The sequence below is a fragment of the Oxyura jamaicensis genome, chromosome 7 (genome assembly GCF_011077185.1).
Source record: "Oxyura jamaicensis isolate SHBP4307 breed ruddy duck chromosome 7, BPBGC_Ojam_1.0, whole genome shotgun sequence".
Classification (NCBI taxonomy): domain Eukaryota; kingdom Metazoa; phylum Chordata; class Aves; order Anseriformes; family Anatidae; genus Oxyura; species Oxyura jamaicensis.
The window spans coordinates 6,882,637-6,897,893 of NC_048899.1; the positions used below are offsets into that span (position 1 = coordinate 6,882,637).

Genomic DNA, 15,257 nt, shown 5'->3' on the forward strand with positions numbered 1-15,257 from the left:
CCAAAGTCACAAGATGCACAGGGAATTCCATGGAGAAGCTGGTTGAAACTAAGCAAAGGAGGTTCAGTGAACTACAAAACCAATATGTGAGTATGGTGGCTTTTCCTGCACCAGCGAGGCTGTGAAACTTGTTGCCGGGGGACTACTTAAGGCCAAGAACATAACAAGATGTAGAAAAGAACCAAACACTTAGGCAGTTTTCGGAGTTATAATTTGTAACAAGTTAGGAAGAGAGATATAATCCATTTCACCACAATAAGCTGTTCTTGAGGTGATAGAGACTAATTGCACCTTTTCATGTCAAAATGCTGCAGAGGTTCTTGTGCTCTTTTAAACGTGGGATTTGGGGTTGTAAGAGAGATTTCTGCCTTGGCCAGACTGCTTCTCTGTTTTGATTCTCCCATGTTTCACCACAGGTTTAAAGTAACAAGCTGGGGATCTGCTGCCAGCAAATTCTCTCAAGATCTCAGCTTCAGGCTATGATGCTGACTGCATGCAACAAGGCACCAAATTATTCTGCCAGTGCTTTGGCTTTGTCAGTGCAAAGTCCTTTCAACACAGAAAAGCGAAGCCTGTTCCTACCTGAGGCACTTGCAGCTATGTGGCACCCTGGCCAGCTGGGGAAGCTTAAGGGGAAGAGTCTTGCTCAATAAATGGTTGGGTCAGCGCGTTCTGAGATGTCTTGGTCAAACGAAGCCTTCTATGCACATGTGTTTATGGGCACGTGGCTGTGCATTCTGCTGGATTTTTGTCTAAGGCACCATAACAAGGGTGAGTCTTCCCAAAAACCCTTTGAGACAGCGCGTTGCCCTGTCCTCGGACAGGCAGGGGAGAGCACAGGGAGGTGACCGCAGGAAAGTGACCAGCGAACAGCGCCGGCATCACAGGACTTGCAGGTGGTGGGAAATAAGGCAGTGACGTGTGAATGGCATGAAGGTTGGGTTACAGGCACAAGTGAAGGGCTCTGCTGGCTTGAGGGAGGTGATGGGCGTGCCGAAGGAAGGAGGATTTGCCTTTTGGCTCCTCCAAGTGCTGTGTAAGGCATTAATACCCTAGGCTGTGCCTAGGCTATCAGTGGTGAAGGCTGAAGTCAAACGGCTTCAAAGGAGCAGGCAAGGGAAACGGATATCTTAAAATACAAGCCTGCTGAGGTGGGTTTGGTTATGGGCAGCCTGAGAGAGTGTGTTTGCCCTTTACCTGCACGGGGGATGCTTGAGAAAGGTTGGGGGAAGCATGCATGTGCCTTGGTTTGGGAGGGAGGGGAGGCACCAGCTGTTGTGCCGCATATAGCCTGCGGCTGACTTAGCACTTGTGCCCAGTCGCCCTCCCTCCCGCTCAAGGTTTTCTAATTCTGTCCCAGACGATGTCAGCGTCCCCCAGCAAGCGGCCGCGAGACATACAAGGCATTCCTCGCAGAGCTCAAGAGCATCTCGGTGCCTCCAGGAGGGCCAGGCGGGAGAAGCAGCTCCCTGAAGGAGGTGCTGGGCTACTTGAGGCTGCCTCTGGCTCATGTTCAGCCTCGTAGAAACCTTCCCAACACTGCTGTTCTTGGAGGAAGAATTTGAGTTGCCCAAGAGCTCTTTGCAGTTTGCTTTTCTATGTCCCAAAAAACTCTGTTATTTTTGGCCTTCGTGGCTGTACAAGGATCTGTTTGTAGATCACACAGCAGCTCTGAAGTGCAAGCACCTGGGGTAAACACAGCCACGCTGTGCGTGAGCAGCACTGTGCCTGGCTCCTGCTGGGCAGAGGCAGGACACATATCAAATTCTGCCAGGTAGGACTCCTTACCACAAGTCCTGAGGAGTGCTGTGTGGTTTTAGATGTGGAGATTAAGCACTGTGTGAGACACTAATCCTGGCACACTCTCTCACGCAACATACCATAAAATCACGCTGGTGCTGCTTTGGGTGATCAGGATTCCTGGCCCCGAGACCTGTGTGCGAGCTGCAGATACTCACTGTCTTTCCCTTCTTCCCTTTTCCTTGGAGCATGCAGCAGAGGAGTTATGTTACTGCTTGTTCAAATGAACCGTGCCTTTCTCAGATCCCCTTTCAATAATCTACTAGGAGATGGGATGGCTTCAGCCTTGGAAAGGGCACTGAAAGATAGCTAATATAGGGCACAGAGTCCCTGTGTACCTGCATTGCCTGGAAAGTCTCAAAGTGACTTATGGGCAACAACCTCTTTTCTTTCCCTTTTTTCTCCCTTTCATTTTGGACATAAAGGACTCCAGAAGGTCTTGAGTAAGCCCAGGATCTAAAGGCCATGCTGCTGGCTGGGATGAATTACCAGGCTCTTTGTGATGTGGGTGAAGTTTTACTGATTTCTGTTAGAGATAGTCTACTCTTGACACCTCTCAAAACCCAAAGATCATATCTGACTATGGGGATATCTAGTGTTGTAATCTTGATCTTTCTTTGGCCATTAGTAAGCTTCACGATGACTGAAGGACGGCCTTCAAGGTCTGCAGCTTAGAGATGCGAGCATCACTCTTTGATCACACACATGCTGTCCTCTTCACATCCTGTCTCTGCCAAGCATGCAGTCTGTGTTTGCTTAAATACTGCCAAATGTCCAGCCTCTCCAAAATGTGCTGGGTACACCAGAACGCCCTGTTTTCTAACTGTATGCATGAGTCTTGCTGTTGTTTTAGAGTTGAGACAGCCCAGCAAGAACGAAGCTGTAGGAACTCAGCTTTATCAGTTATCTCCATGTCTTGCAGTAAATGCTTTGGATTCATGGGATCTATATGGGTTTCAGATAATACTTATGCATTTTGGATCATATCCCTGAAGGTGATGTTCTTCTGGGATAAAAGGCTATAGAACTATGCTATCAGGTGATGGATTGTATTGTACGTATCCCAGAAAGTCCTTTTAAGGGTCTAACTGCATTGTCATGGCTTAATAAGCCCTGACAGATCCATGGAAGTACTGTGGACATAATCCGTGCCATGGTTGTCAGACTGGACACGAGTACAGCACTTGGGGAGCAGCTTCTTTCTCACATTCACTCGGAGTGTTTCTGAGCATCCCATGTGCCTTCTTAACGTGTCTGTTGCTGCCTGAAAAGTACCTGTGGTAGAGAATCAGTGTGGAGACATGGAGCTGATGTTTTGATTGGGAGCTTTTGAGATTTGAGGCTATTATTTTGTGCCTGATGGCAGGGCATTGCCTGCTGGCACCCCAGCTGTAGCAGCCCCCTACAGTTGACACTATGCCTTTTGGTCCAGTCTTGTGGCCACCATCATCCGCAGTCCAGTGTCTACGGACTTGCTTTCTCTCATAGCATCAGCATGTGCTGTCCCATAGCACCTCTTATCCTGCTGGGATTTTAATTCCCACAGTCTGGCCATAACTGGAGAGGCATCCTCCAGCCAGCAGGTAAAGTAGCCTTCCTTCAGAAATGTCATGGGAGGGTAGTGTGGGTCCCTTAGCACTCTGTGGGAGAGGGGAGACTTAGCAACCCCTCGTGCTGTCACCTGGGGGGTACAGAGCATGCAGCGAGCTGCTGGGTGTTTCAGATGGGCAGCAGGGAGGTCTTCGTCTCAGCACTGCCACCGATTCCCTAGGCAAACCTGGGCAAGTCACTTAAAACTGTCTGTGATGGAGCTTGGCCTTTTGTATTGTGCGTGTAGCACCTCCGCGTTCCCTCTGCGTGTGAAAACTGACCTCGATAAGGCTCTGAAATCATCACGTTGGAGCTGCAAGCCTCTTTTTGGGGAGTGAGAATGTATGTGCGTGCAATGCATCTTCTTCAGGATGTCAAGTCGCTCTGCTGGCTTTCTTTAAATAGCCTGCTGGTTCTGCACCCCTTATTTAGCTGTAGGGAGACGAGTGACACGGTGATGCTCAAGAATGTCATTTTGCTTCTCATGTGACTGATGAGATCAGAGGTTGTTAGCAGGAGATGTACAGTGACCCTCCCTGAAAGTGCAGCTGGATGCGGGACCTGGAAACCCAGCGGGGTGAGGCAAGGTGTCAGTGCCTGGGTGCTGAAGGACCAGGGGACCCTCTGGCTGTGGGGAGCACCTCAGCCACGACGAAATCTTCGTGTGACAGTGCTTGGCAGCCAGTGCAAGCTGCCTCTGCCTCCACCTAGAGTCCTCAAGCATTACAGTGAGAGCTGCTGTCTCCTCTCATATACAGGTATTCGGGGCTCTGGTGGCCCACCTGCAGGGTGCGATACGAGCAAGGTTTCAACCTGAGCTCCTTGTGCTTGAATAGCTGACCCCGAGGTGGTTTTTCCTGCTTGTTAAACTTCTGTCAAAGTCAGCCGCTTTGCAACATGAGATCGCTTCAGAGCTGCCAGTGCGCGGCTGATGACATACTTTATGAAGACTGTTACCCCCAAAGGTAGTTCAGGAATGCCTGTTATTTTTATTACATACTTTTGTCCCAAACTCATCTCTCTCAAGCAGCTCCATTAACTCAATAGGGTTGCAGCAGTTTGTGGGTGCTGTTTGCACGTGTGCAGGTGCAACTTCTATTTTTAACCCTTCCTCTTATGATCTTATATCTTCTTTTTTACTAGAGAAATTTCAGGCCAAAGAAGTGGAAACAACAAGTGCAATGAGTGCTAACGCTGATTTGGATGAATGTTTGCAGAAAGAACAGTTTGAAATGACAGTGGTAAGTGCAGCATAGAAGTTATTGCTTTTCTAGTTCTGGGGGCTTCAAAGTAAACGTGAGAGATCAGATCAAGGAAGGTGATGCTGCCACTCGAGAGCTGCCTGACACAAACTCCAGCCCCACAGCTTCTTAAAATCGGTTGTGCTACCATTTTTGTTTAGCAGTTGTCACACTGAAATTATTTATCTGTTCATTTTGGCAAAGAGTTTTAGTTTCTGGATTTGTCAAGGATGGGTAAAGGTAACTATTCTCAATGTACACTCTGGACCATTTTGATTAACCGATGGACTACACAGTAATTTATTTCCTGCAGATTCATCACTAGTTTTCAGCAAATATTGTGGAAAAAATTGTGTAGGGTGAATAGACTTGGTAAAGACTTTTGTCAAAGAATATAAGGCACTTCAACTAAACTGAAGGGATTTAGAAATTCAAGTGACTATTTTGTAGTTCTTTTTTCATATTCATACAACAATGTTGTCCCTTAAGGAAGGAGTTCAGTGGGTTTTGCAAAATTCAAACAAGCTCCCATCTATTACGTAGAGATGAAATGCTCGTTTCTGGTATTTATCTGCTTTTCCAACAATAATCTAGGGTACCTGTACTGTCTCAAAGGAGCAGGAATGTTTTGCAACTAACATGATGAAATGAAATTAAGTTAGTTTCAACATAAAGGAGCTTCCTCTACCGTTGCAGTCTCAAATGCCTTGTGGCTTTAGCCTCTCTAGGAGGAAGATAGGATGATTCTGTGCTGGCTTTGTACTCTGGGACATGGGATTGTGTAACCTTTTTGTCTCCAGGAGTTGCATGCAGTGTTTCTGGCTGGTGAGTATTGGCTCCCCTTTATCTGTGACATATTTTGTTGCCGATTCCCTGTGGCAAATGGAGTTGGGTCTGTTTCCTGGTAGATGTCTAAAATAAACATTTTAGATAATGTTTGAATACTTTTAACGAGTAATAACATAAAGCCATATGTGCTGCAGTGAACTCAAGCCAGTGCTTCTCTTTCAGAAAATATTATGAAATCATTTTGTTTGATTTGCCATTGTGAACATTACATACAGATGATGATTAGAGGCATTTGATTAATTCTTCTCTTATTGTGCTTACGTAAATTGGCAAGGGCAAAGGAGATGGCTTAGAATCAAATCACAAGCTCTGGAAAACTTAGTATTTGTATAATGGCCCTGTAAAAAGATGCGTTCTCCTAACTTGTGCTTTGTTCCCTGCAATGAGTATACAGGGTTTCTTATTATGATAAAATCCTGTTGAAATAATTGAGGGTTCTGAAAATCAAGACATCTGGAAATCTGTCAATTGCTAGGGGTGGAACTTGGATCCAACCTTCATGTTGTCAGATGCATCTCCCAAGGGATGAGAAGCGCTGTTATGTTAGCAACCTCCTGCCTGTTCCTCCCTTCTCTCTCTTCCCGTGTTGAATGCCATTTTCACACAGCTTTTACAGGATAGCTTAATATCGGGGGGGGGGGCGACACAGCTGTATTTTTAATACCAGCATGGTTACTATCCTGAGAGGTGCGAGGCTGGAGTGTCATGTTTGTGCCTGCTGTGTTTGATAGGCATTAATGTTGGGGAGTATCTTTTTCCCTTTGTGCTTTTTGTGATCTTAAATTAATTGAGACTGTAAGCCTTCTTAAAACGTTAGCTGGGGCTTATGCTCTTGTGGAGTATCACTGTGGAGATGTCCCCAAGAAGCTTCCAGCACGGATGCAGTCCCTGCTGGCTTTACTTGGCATCACCTTTCATTTTATTTTGCCAACCTCTTCCGGTTCTCTTTTGTTGTCATTTTGGAGGTGAGCTTTTTATCTCCCTTCTTGAAAGGGAGATAAGAACTCCATGAGGAGTTTTGTGTAGTGTTGTTATTCTTTAAATATTGTTACAATGATAATTCTCAGCCTGCTGTGGGCTTTAACATTTCATGCAAGTGTGCTGCTTGATCTCGGCTGCACGTTTGCTCCTCTACCTGAGGGTGCTGAACACTGAAAGCATATCTGGTTTAGCAGATCTTCTACCTGCATACTAGAGCTAATACCTGACACTTCCCCAGTTCCTAATTAACTTGATAGGTGCATTTTTTCCCATGGTCCTGTCCCTTCAAAGGGAAAGAGAAACCCAAAGCTGCAGCATGGCTGTGAGCGACTGCTCCCACACTCTGTTCACTGGGAGGAGAGCTGCTGCAGCTGGGGGTTAGACAGCTGAAGAAAAGAGTCCAGCAAGAAGTGACGGGGGCAGCTCTTGGGACAAGATGACATCTGCCAGGAGGAATGTGGCATTGGCGGCTTCAGCAGCTGAGGGTTGCTCTTCTCCTCTGTGCGCTCTGGTGCAGACCTGCTTCCCGTCATCCTTTGCTCAGTAATGAGGATGGTAATTGTTATTTATTGGCCAAGGATTTCAGCAGTCGCAAGTGATTTTTTGAGACCAATTTTGTCTTTTTAAGAAAGTGATGAACATTTCCTCCCCCCCCCCCCCCACACCCCTTTTTTTAAAAATCCTCCTTTCATGGATTTTTAAGTTAAGCATCTTCCAAATCAAGGTGTATCATATCACTTTACTTTGAAACTGTTACTATGGATGGGTTTCTAAAGAGTAAGCAGCAGCTGACTCTGCTCCTAACAATGTCTCTGGGGCCACACGATCGTGTAGTCTGCTTTACATTGTGTGCTGTGTGATTAGGGTTCAAATTAAGGAGAGAAACAACCTAATGGGAAACCACCATGCAGGGAGGATGAAAGCAAAGGTGTAAATATGGTTGAGCAATCCAGTAGGTGGGTTCAAGGAACAGAGGAGAGCTTGAGAAATGTTTGAACAGGGTTGTGGTACCCAGCACACTGAAGTGGTGTCACTTGAAAAGACTTGGATGTTGCACTGATGGGAACGGTTTAACTGGGCTCTGGTACACCTTTCCTCTCTGAGCTCTGGGGAACAGCGTGACCATGTTGTGGGGCATGAATTCGCATCCCAGTGCTGTCATGAGCCAAACAAGTGCTCAACCCCTTTGGAAAGCAAAGATGGGGATTTTGTTTGTTTGTTTGTTTATTTCCAGTGCAGTTTGGGAAGAACACAGTTCAGCGTGGCTTCCAGTTCTGCTTCAGGGTCAGAGGAGAGTCCTGGTACACCTTCTTTTTTTTTTTTTTTTTTTTTTTTTTTTGGCATGCACTCATGTGTTTCCACCTTCTGTATGTTCCTGACAGATGAAGCTTTTCACCTTCCCAGGGCCACTACAAACTGCCAGTTGGATTTCTCTGTGTTGTCTTTTCTCCCAGCCCTAATTTCATGCCCATGCAAGACTCCCAGCCCTGTGTCATATCTAAAGGTTACGTCTAGTGATTTAGCTGGAGCTGAAGCAAGCATGCCCAGCAGCTAGCTGGGGTGCCTGGCCTGCTGTGGAATAGATGGCAAAGACATCCCTGCTGTTTTTAATAGCTCCCTGACAGTCTTGGCCAGCAAATGTGGCACATTTCATTATAACTTAGTTTTCATGCAGGCAGGTGACCTTTGCAGTGGTTAAGCAAAGCACCTCTCACTGTCAACTTTCACAGTCCTTTTAAAGAGCTGGTGGCAGCTTCCTTGCTGCTGGGCTGTGCTCTCCTTGGGGTTCATCCAGGGCATGGGCTTGCACATGGGGACAGGACGGGGTCGTGTGATCCACATCATAACAAATCCCACGTCCTGGGACGTGCCTTTGCAGTGCACATCTCCTCCTGCAGGCCTCCAGGGCTGGGCCATGCCAGGTTGCCTGACCAGCTTTCCCCATCTAGCTGCACTGGCAGGCATGGTCAGAGAGGGAGAGGGGAGTTCTGCAATAGTGGGGGGCTGTGAGATGTGGGATGCTGCTCTCTTTTTCTCTGTGTGGCTACTGCAAATCTGTCAAACACCCCACTGCCACGGCTGTGCCTCCTGACTGCAACGTACAGGGAGAAATCGGTGGCAGTGTGTGATGAGAACAGATCAACCAGAGGAGAAATGATTCAGATGTTCCTTCACTGGGGAAATGAAGCACTTCTATAAACATCTTTTCCCCCAGATATTATCTCACAGAGTTTGGAAGGGAAGGTGTGATGTTGGAGACGTGCTATTAATTTTGCATGACTTTCAGTTTTATTTGTACATTTGGCTTACAAGGTAGTGACTTCTTCCCTAGCAGCTTTTGAGCATTTGGAAAATGCTATACAAAAGTTACTACTTTTCCTAGGACAAATGCAAAGGAAGGATTGCCAGATTCTAAGCTCTGACTGGGGTCTCTGTTACATACCACACCAAGAAATAGTGAGAAAATAGGAGAAAACCAAAGCAGAGAGCAGCCAAATGACTTGCTGGAGCAGCCCCAGCTTGGCATTTGCAGACAGAGGATAGAGATTTGTCTGCTGAGTCCCAGTCCAGGGTGAGGCATGTTTATGGGAATGTGCTCTCTCTCAGGAGCAGCTCTCAAACATCTCCTCCAGCCCCTGCTCTTTAAGTTTCTTCCTTTGGAATGAAATGAAGATTATAGAATTGTCAGGGCATCACATAGAGGCTTCGTAGGCTTGAGTCCAGCCCTTAGGTCTGAACTTCCTAGGTGGACCCAAGCAGAGAGAGGCTTTGTCTCAGTTCCTAATGGAGATCCCCAAACTACTTCAGAAGTGGTGTGGGATTCCTGCTGCCTCTCCTAGCAGCTCAGGAGCCATAGCAGGATGGCACGTGAAACTTCTGTTGTTTGCAACTATTAAAGGCTTCAGCTTTGTCTGCATGGGCACAGCATGAACCTTTTACAATAAAAAGTGTGTCTCAGTCAGTGCATAGCTCTGGTACAGCCCCAATTTCTGCTGCCTGTGTCCTGCAGCAGCTCCCATTAGGGATGCAGAGGATCTGAGATTACTCAGAATAAGGAAGGACTAGGGAAGGAAGGCACAAAAGCACGGAACTTCGTGTCCTGGCTTTAGAAGTGAGCCAACCTGTGATCAAATCATATGTCTTATTATAAAACACCTCATATTAAATCTTAAAGTGAGAAAAGCAAGCAGAGTATACTTGGCCACTTCTTTTCTTGCTGTGAGGAATGTCTCTTTGTTTCCCCCTCACTGCTACCTCCTGTCATAAATCAGGACAGTGAGTGCTAACAGCTTTGCTCCTCCATTTTACAAAGCAGTAACTCAATACCTGGATTCATAAACTTCTCAGGAGAAGGCTGGGTGGCTGTTGGTATGAATGAATTAGATTATTGCTGATGAAAACCAGGGAGCTGGAACTATTGCTACTGTGAAAATAATGAGAGGGGGAAAGATGCTTGTCTCATTTTAAATAGGATCCCAAATATCAGATCTGTGTGCTTCCAAAACCCACAGTTGTTAGAATTCATTTGGGATCCCTACATTGGGCTAAGTCTTTTCTGTATGCTCCTAAAACACAGAGTCAGCCTTGCTGGAAAAAGGGATATTCCCCAGCTCTGGGGAGTGTGAACCCCCTGGAGTTCACCCTCTGTGCTGTTGAACACCAGGGATTTCCCAAACGCTTCCACTGGCAACTCCCTGCTCTCGGAGCAGAGTCCAGCTTCTTGCAGATGAATTTGTCAGGCTTGTAAATGCTCTGGGCTGCGGTCTGGTGGGGAGGTGAGCCCTTTTCTGGGGAATGGGCTTCGTCCTCTTTCCCAGAGGGAGAAACGAGCTATGAATCCCTAACAACGGTATCCTGGATGTGGGATGTGCTCTCAGCCAAAGTTTGTGACTTTCTTACGGTCTTTTAGGTTTTGTCTTCTGCAGTCTCACTTACATTTTTCTTACCAATTCCTGCCTCTCCGCCACCAGGAGCATCACTGGGACCATGGAGGTGGAAACATCTCAGTGGCAGAGAAAGTGCTACAGAACAGCCCCCAAATAAACCCAGGGAACGGGGAAACCCCTGCAGCTAAGAGGTGCTCTGGGGGTCTCCTGCAATTAAGCTGCTTGGTGGTGCCGTGGTCTCCCCCTTGCTCGCAGGAGCATGCCTTAAGGAGGGGGCAGCTATAATAAAACTCGGCCAAGTGGTGGAAATATGATCGACCCCTCAATTAATCCGATTAGAGCCAACAGCCGTTATGTGGAACATTTGCTCCTGCCCCGTACGCAGCTGCGTGCCATAGTGTAACTATTTATGGGCCAGGCTCCAATGGGATTTATGGAGGATGAAGCCCTACCAGCAGATTTGATTACCGGCTGAGATCACTGCAAATGCTGCAGCAAACTGCAACGGCCGCAAAATGAGGGCTGCCTGACGTGGGTCCTGCCGGCGAGAAATTCCCCAGCCATGAGGAGATGGAGTGAAATGGCTCCCCCCAGGCACAGGTTTATTTTTTCCCCTTAAGGCTTTCAGCGCACCACGTGGAGCACCTCAGGGCCTTCTCTGTCGCTGGTTGTCTTCCTCAGCAAGAGGAAGCCAAGTTGTGCCCTATCATCCACACAAGTGGCTGGGTATGAATGACAGGCTGGCCATTCACTGCAGTGTCTGTTGGACTTTTGGGGCAAATTTGCTAAATTTTCCCCTCTGGAAGGAGCAAAGGGGATGCACAACATCTGAAGGTGCAGGGCTGGCTGCAAGGTGTCCTGTCCAGCACGGGGTGTTAAAAAGAAATGCCCCCCACCTGGATTTGAGGGCTACATGAGAAAGAGTTTATTCATCTTCTCCCCTTCTGCTAGAACCTCTTAGCATCTAGATTACCCAAATATTGCATATGAAGTCTCTTTTGGGTGCTCCTGGGGGTGCTGTTCCCCACAAGCAGCAGGGAGGACACTGGTTTCCTTGGGTTAAGATTGTTTTGCCTTTATCCCACACTGCATCTTGCCTTTCCCTTGCTGTGATGCTGTGAACTGGAGTTCTGAAATGATCCAGAGAAAAAACTACCAACTTCCTCCCCCAAAAGGGCTGCATGGAGGCAGAAATAACTGGGCAAGGGTGAAGTGGGGAGAGAGGTAAAACAGAATTGTCTTCGGACAGCTCTGCTACAGGAAAAAACAGCAAGGACCGCTACACTGGGAGTGAAGGATCGCTTGAGCAGCAGTTGGGAATACTGAGTTTTGTGGGTGATGCAAAAACAGGCTCTGCCTTAAAGCAGCAGCTCTATCACCAGCCACTTTGTCCTGTTTTTTCCCCAACAGCTTCCAAGGGAGCAGTTCTGATTCTGAAGCAGCAGAAACCCCCCAGGACACGATGATGTGATGCTCCTCTCCAGGTCTCAGAGCAGCTGCCCAGGTCTTGGTGCTCACCCTCTGCTTTCACACTGTTGGGTTGGTACCAGGATGGTGGGTGACGCTTGTCTCCAGACACCAAATAACATATTCACAGTGGTGCCAGCATGACCACCAGTGCAGCAAGCCCCTTCACTCTTCATTTCCCCTGTGGGCTTGCAAAGCATCACCCAAGCCAAGCAATGTCACTTCTGCAGTAGCAGCATCCATAATTCTCACTCCGGAGCCACAAAGAAGGTCCCTGCTTTTGCAAAAGGGATTCAGAGTGTACACATGGGATATAAGTATGTTTGTGTTAAAGGGAGAGTGTTGTGTCGTTTTTCCACCTTATGGAAAAGGGGCCATTGGGGCCATTCTGCTGCTGTGTCAATGATGGGAGAGTTCACCTGTTCTTTCCAAAAGGGAAAAACAAAAACACCAAACCATGCCTGTCATGTCTTAGTCACTGGGTTCCTTTAGTTAATATAACAAGACTTGCTTTTAAGGTCAGGCACAAACAGGTTTATTAGGTAGGCCTGAAATGTGATCAGCCATTCAAAGTATATTAAACTCCCCCTGACTCCTACGCTCAGCTGTTGCAGAAGGGCTGGGTCCTAAACTGCTCTAAACTAGCTTAATACCATGGGCTTTACTCAGCTCAGGTACTGGCTCCAGATCCGACCCTTGTTTTTTCAAGCATCATTTTGAGGCTGTGCACTTCTGAGGGGCCTCCACATTTCTCAGCTCTCTCTCACTCCTCACACTGCACGAATACCACCTCATCCCCATGGGCTTTTTGGTTTCTGTGACTTTCCCAGGGCTCTACGTGAACTGAATCCCAGCTCTTTCAGGCACGATTCAGCAATTGAACTACAAGCTTCTCCTTTCTTGATAGGTTTCCTGCAATATTCCTGGTGGTTTAGCAGCCTGCTGAATTAGCCCATTCTATCCAGCATGCCATTTCCTCTTGTACCTGGAGAGTACGTTGCACCTATCAGTAAATGGCCAGATATTGGCACTAAGCTACACATCACTGTGAAGCTTGCTTTGTGCTTGGATCAGGTCGTGTCATCGGAGGTTTAAATTTAGATCAGGGTAAAAAGATTTTCTTTGGGAATTCTGCTTTGGGTGGGCTTTTCTTTTTCTTTCTAAGGCTGCAGTCTTGGAGAAGTGTTTGTTCCTGGTAGCAAAGGAGGAGAGAAGGGGCTGTGCCCCCCTCAGCCCTTCTGTCACCTCAGATTCTCCATGCCCTGACACCCTGCTCCGCTGGAGGTGGGACACACCGCCTGTATCCTGTTAAAAATTCCTGTTGCTTTTAAAATCAGTTACCTCAGAGTAACTTTACTGGAGGCTCTGTCTAGATGTTTTGGGGTGGTGGTGTCTTCTTTGTGAGCACAATCTTGGTCACAGCCTTCCTTGGCCAAATCCAGAGGGGGCTAGCTTGGAGTAACTTACCCTTTTCATGGCCTCTATTGACTTCAGATCAGACACTTCTGCATGTTTAAGCTGTTTTAAGAGCTGCCTCATGAAAAGACCTAATCTGCTCCTGCTTGTTGCATTATCACAGCTTCAAGTCAAATGAGAAGCCCTGGGATGAGCAGGCAGGCCCTTGCGGGGTGTAGCTGAGAAAATCCCACTCTCCCTCCTGCATACTGGGAGCTCGGGGGCTCAGGGTGGCTCCAGCAAGCTTGTGCTTGCCTGGAAAGCACAGAGGGATGGCCACAATGGAGAGGCAGAGCCCTTGGCGTGCTGCAGGAACCTTGCAGGGCTCTGCCCTGCTCGTAGCAGCCCCATGGATGTGGCTGCCCAGCTGCCGGGCTCGGCTGCCTTAAGCTAAGTGCATGCAAAGCTTCTGTACAAGCCACAGGCAACTGGACCCAGGTAGGGCGTTGGCACAGACCCACCAGCTCCTGCCATCCTGGGAGGAGGGCAGAAGGAACTGGTGTGTGTATAAACGCAGAGGATGCTGAGGAAGCACCCTCCGCAGCTGCACCCCAGCCCAGCTCAGGGCCACCCTGGCTTTGGTTAGGTGACGGCAGGAGTTCGCAGCAGCGGTCTGGCTGCATTGCCACCTGCTGGTGGGGACAGACCTATTCCGAGGCCACCTCCACCTAGGCTTAGATGAGCGCAGTCTCCAAGCCCCGCTCCCCTGCCAGGAGCAAGCCTAGCTGGGCTCCAGCTCATTACCTGGGCCACGTAGTTCAGTCAGATCTACCCTCCCCTCCTGCATTTGCAATCTGCTGTCTTGTGCTCAGCTGGGTTTTATCTTCAGGCACTTGATAGTGTTGTGAGCTGTAACTCTTGGGGGTTTAGTCTGGGTGCTGGCCTTCAGGTCAGGGCTTCCTTCCTGGGTGCAACTGCAGGGACTGGGGCAACACTTTGGCCAAAGGGCTCGGCTGCTGTGGGCAGGAAGATCCAAGCAACCATCTTGTTCTCCCCAGTGTTAGGAAGTATTCTCTTGCAACAAATCAGCTGTATGTCAGGCATGGAGCAGGGGTTGTGGTCTCACTGGTACAAACCACGTTCCCTTAGTTGCTACGATAAGAAAACCCCACTCAAATTTGGCCAAGCTGTTGTCCTTTGAATGAAAAAAAATAAATTAAGAGGGGAAGGGGAAAGGTGAGATTACGGTGGGGATGCTGGAGAAAAGTGGAGTCTGTCTGGGTAACTCATGTAAAAGAAGCCCTGTGCCAGTAATTTTCTGCCCTGCGTGGCTGCTTCTCCAGCAGCAGCTTTTTGGGGCTCCAAAGCCTGTCCTGTACCCAAACTGAGTGTGGGAATGGGAGAATAAAGAAATTGGGCAGAAGTAGCAATAACAGATCTGTCCCCTCACGCTGTCCCTGCCTTTGTCACCTCATACATCACCGAGTCTGCTGTCGGTTCTTGAGAGCTGAAACCACAGCAGGGTTTTGCAGGGGGAATGCACACCTGCAGATGCTGTTTGGCTGGCAGCATTTGGGACGTTTTTCATCTTATTGGTAGCACAAATGGAGCTGGATGTCAGTGCTTTCAAGCTGTGGTTTTCATTTATTTCTTGGGAGTATGCAGCACTAGGTTTTTAAACCAAAACACCACTGTGAGTAACGCTGCCCTGTAGCTGCTCACCTGCTTGTAGGCACTCACCAGCTGCTGTGTCCTTGAAAGACCAAACCCCCATCCACCCCTATGCAGCCTCAAACAGCACAAGGGAGTAAAGTGGAGTCAGTAAGGTCCCCTGAACTCAGTACTTGGCTCAAGCTTGGTGCTAAGAAAATGGTTGAAGGGGCCAGGTCCCCAACTGCTGCAAATTAGCATAGCATCAGCAAAGGACAAAAAACCTATTTACCCCTTGCAAGTATATGGTGTGCTGACAGGTCATACCTGTTTAACCTAGGGCAGATTTTCCAGTTGGATGGGTACCTCTTGCATACCAAACTCCAGGAAGCAGTAA

The 15,257-nt window shown here is 48.0% G+C and overlaps 2 long non-coding RNA genes across 2 annotated transcripts; both read left to right on the top strand.

Moving 5' to 3' along the window:
* The first annotated feature begins 4,408 nt into the window (after positions 1-4,408).
* On the top strand, positions 4,409-7,113 carry LOC118169662. Its single transcript, XR_004752219.1, has 2 exons — positions 4,409-4,631; positions 6,753-7,113. It is a non-coding gene; the product is annotated as an uncharacterized LOC118169662 (long non-coding RNA).
* Positions 7,114-10,440: 3,327 nt separating this feature from the next.
* Positions 10,441-15,132, top strand: LOC118169661. The gene is made up of 3 exons (XR_004752218.1): positions 10,441-10,454; positions 10,734-10,737; positions 14,999-15,132. It is a non-coding gene; the product is annotated as an uncharacterized LOC118169661 (long non-coding RNA).
* The last annotated feature ends 125 nt before the right edge of the window (positions 15,133-15,257 follow it).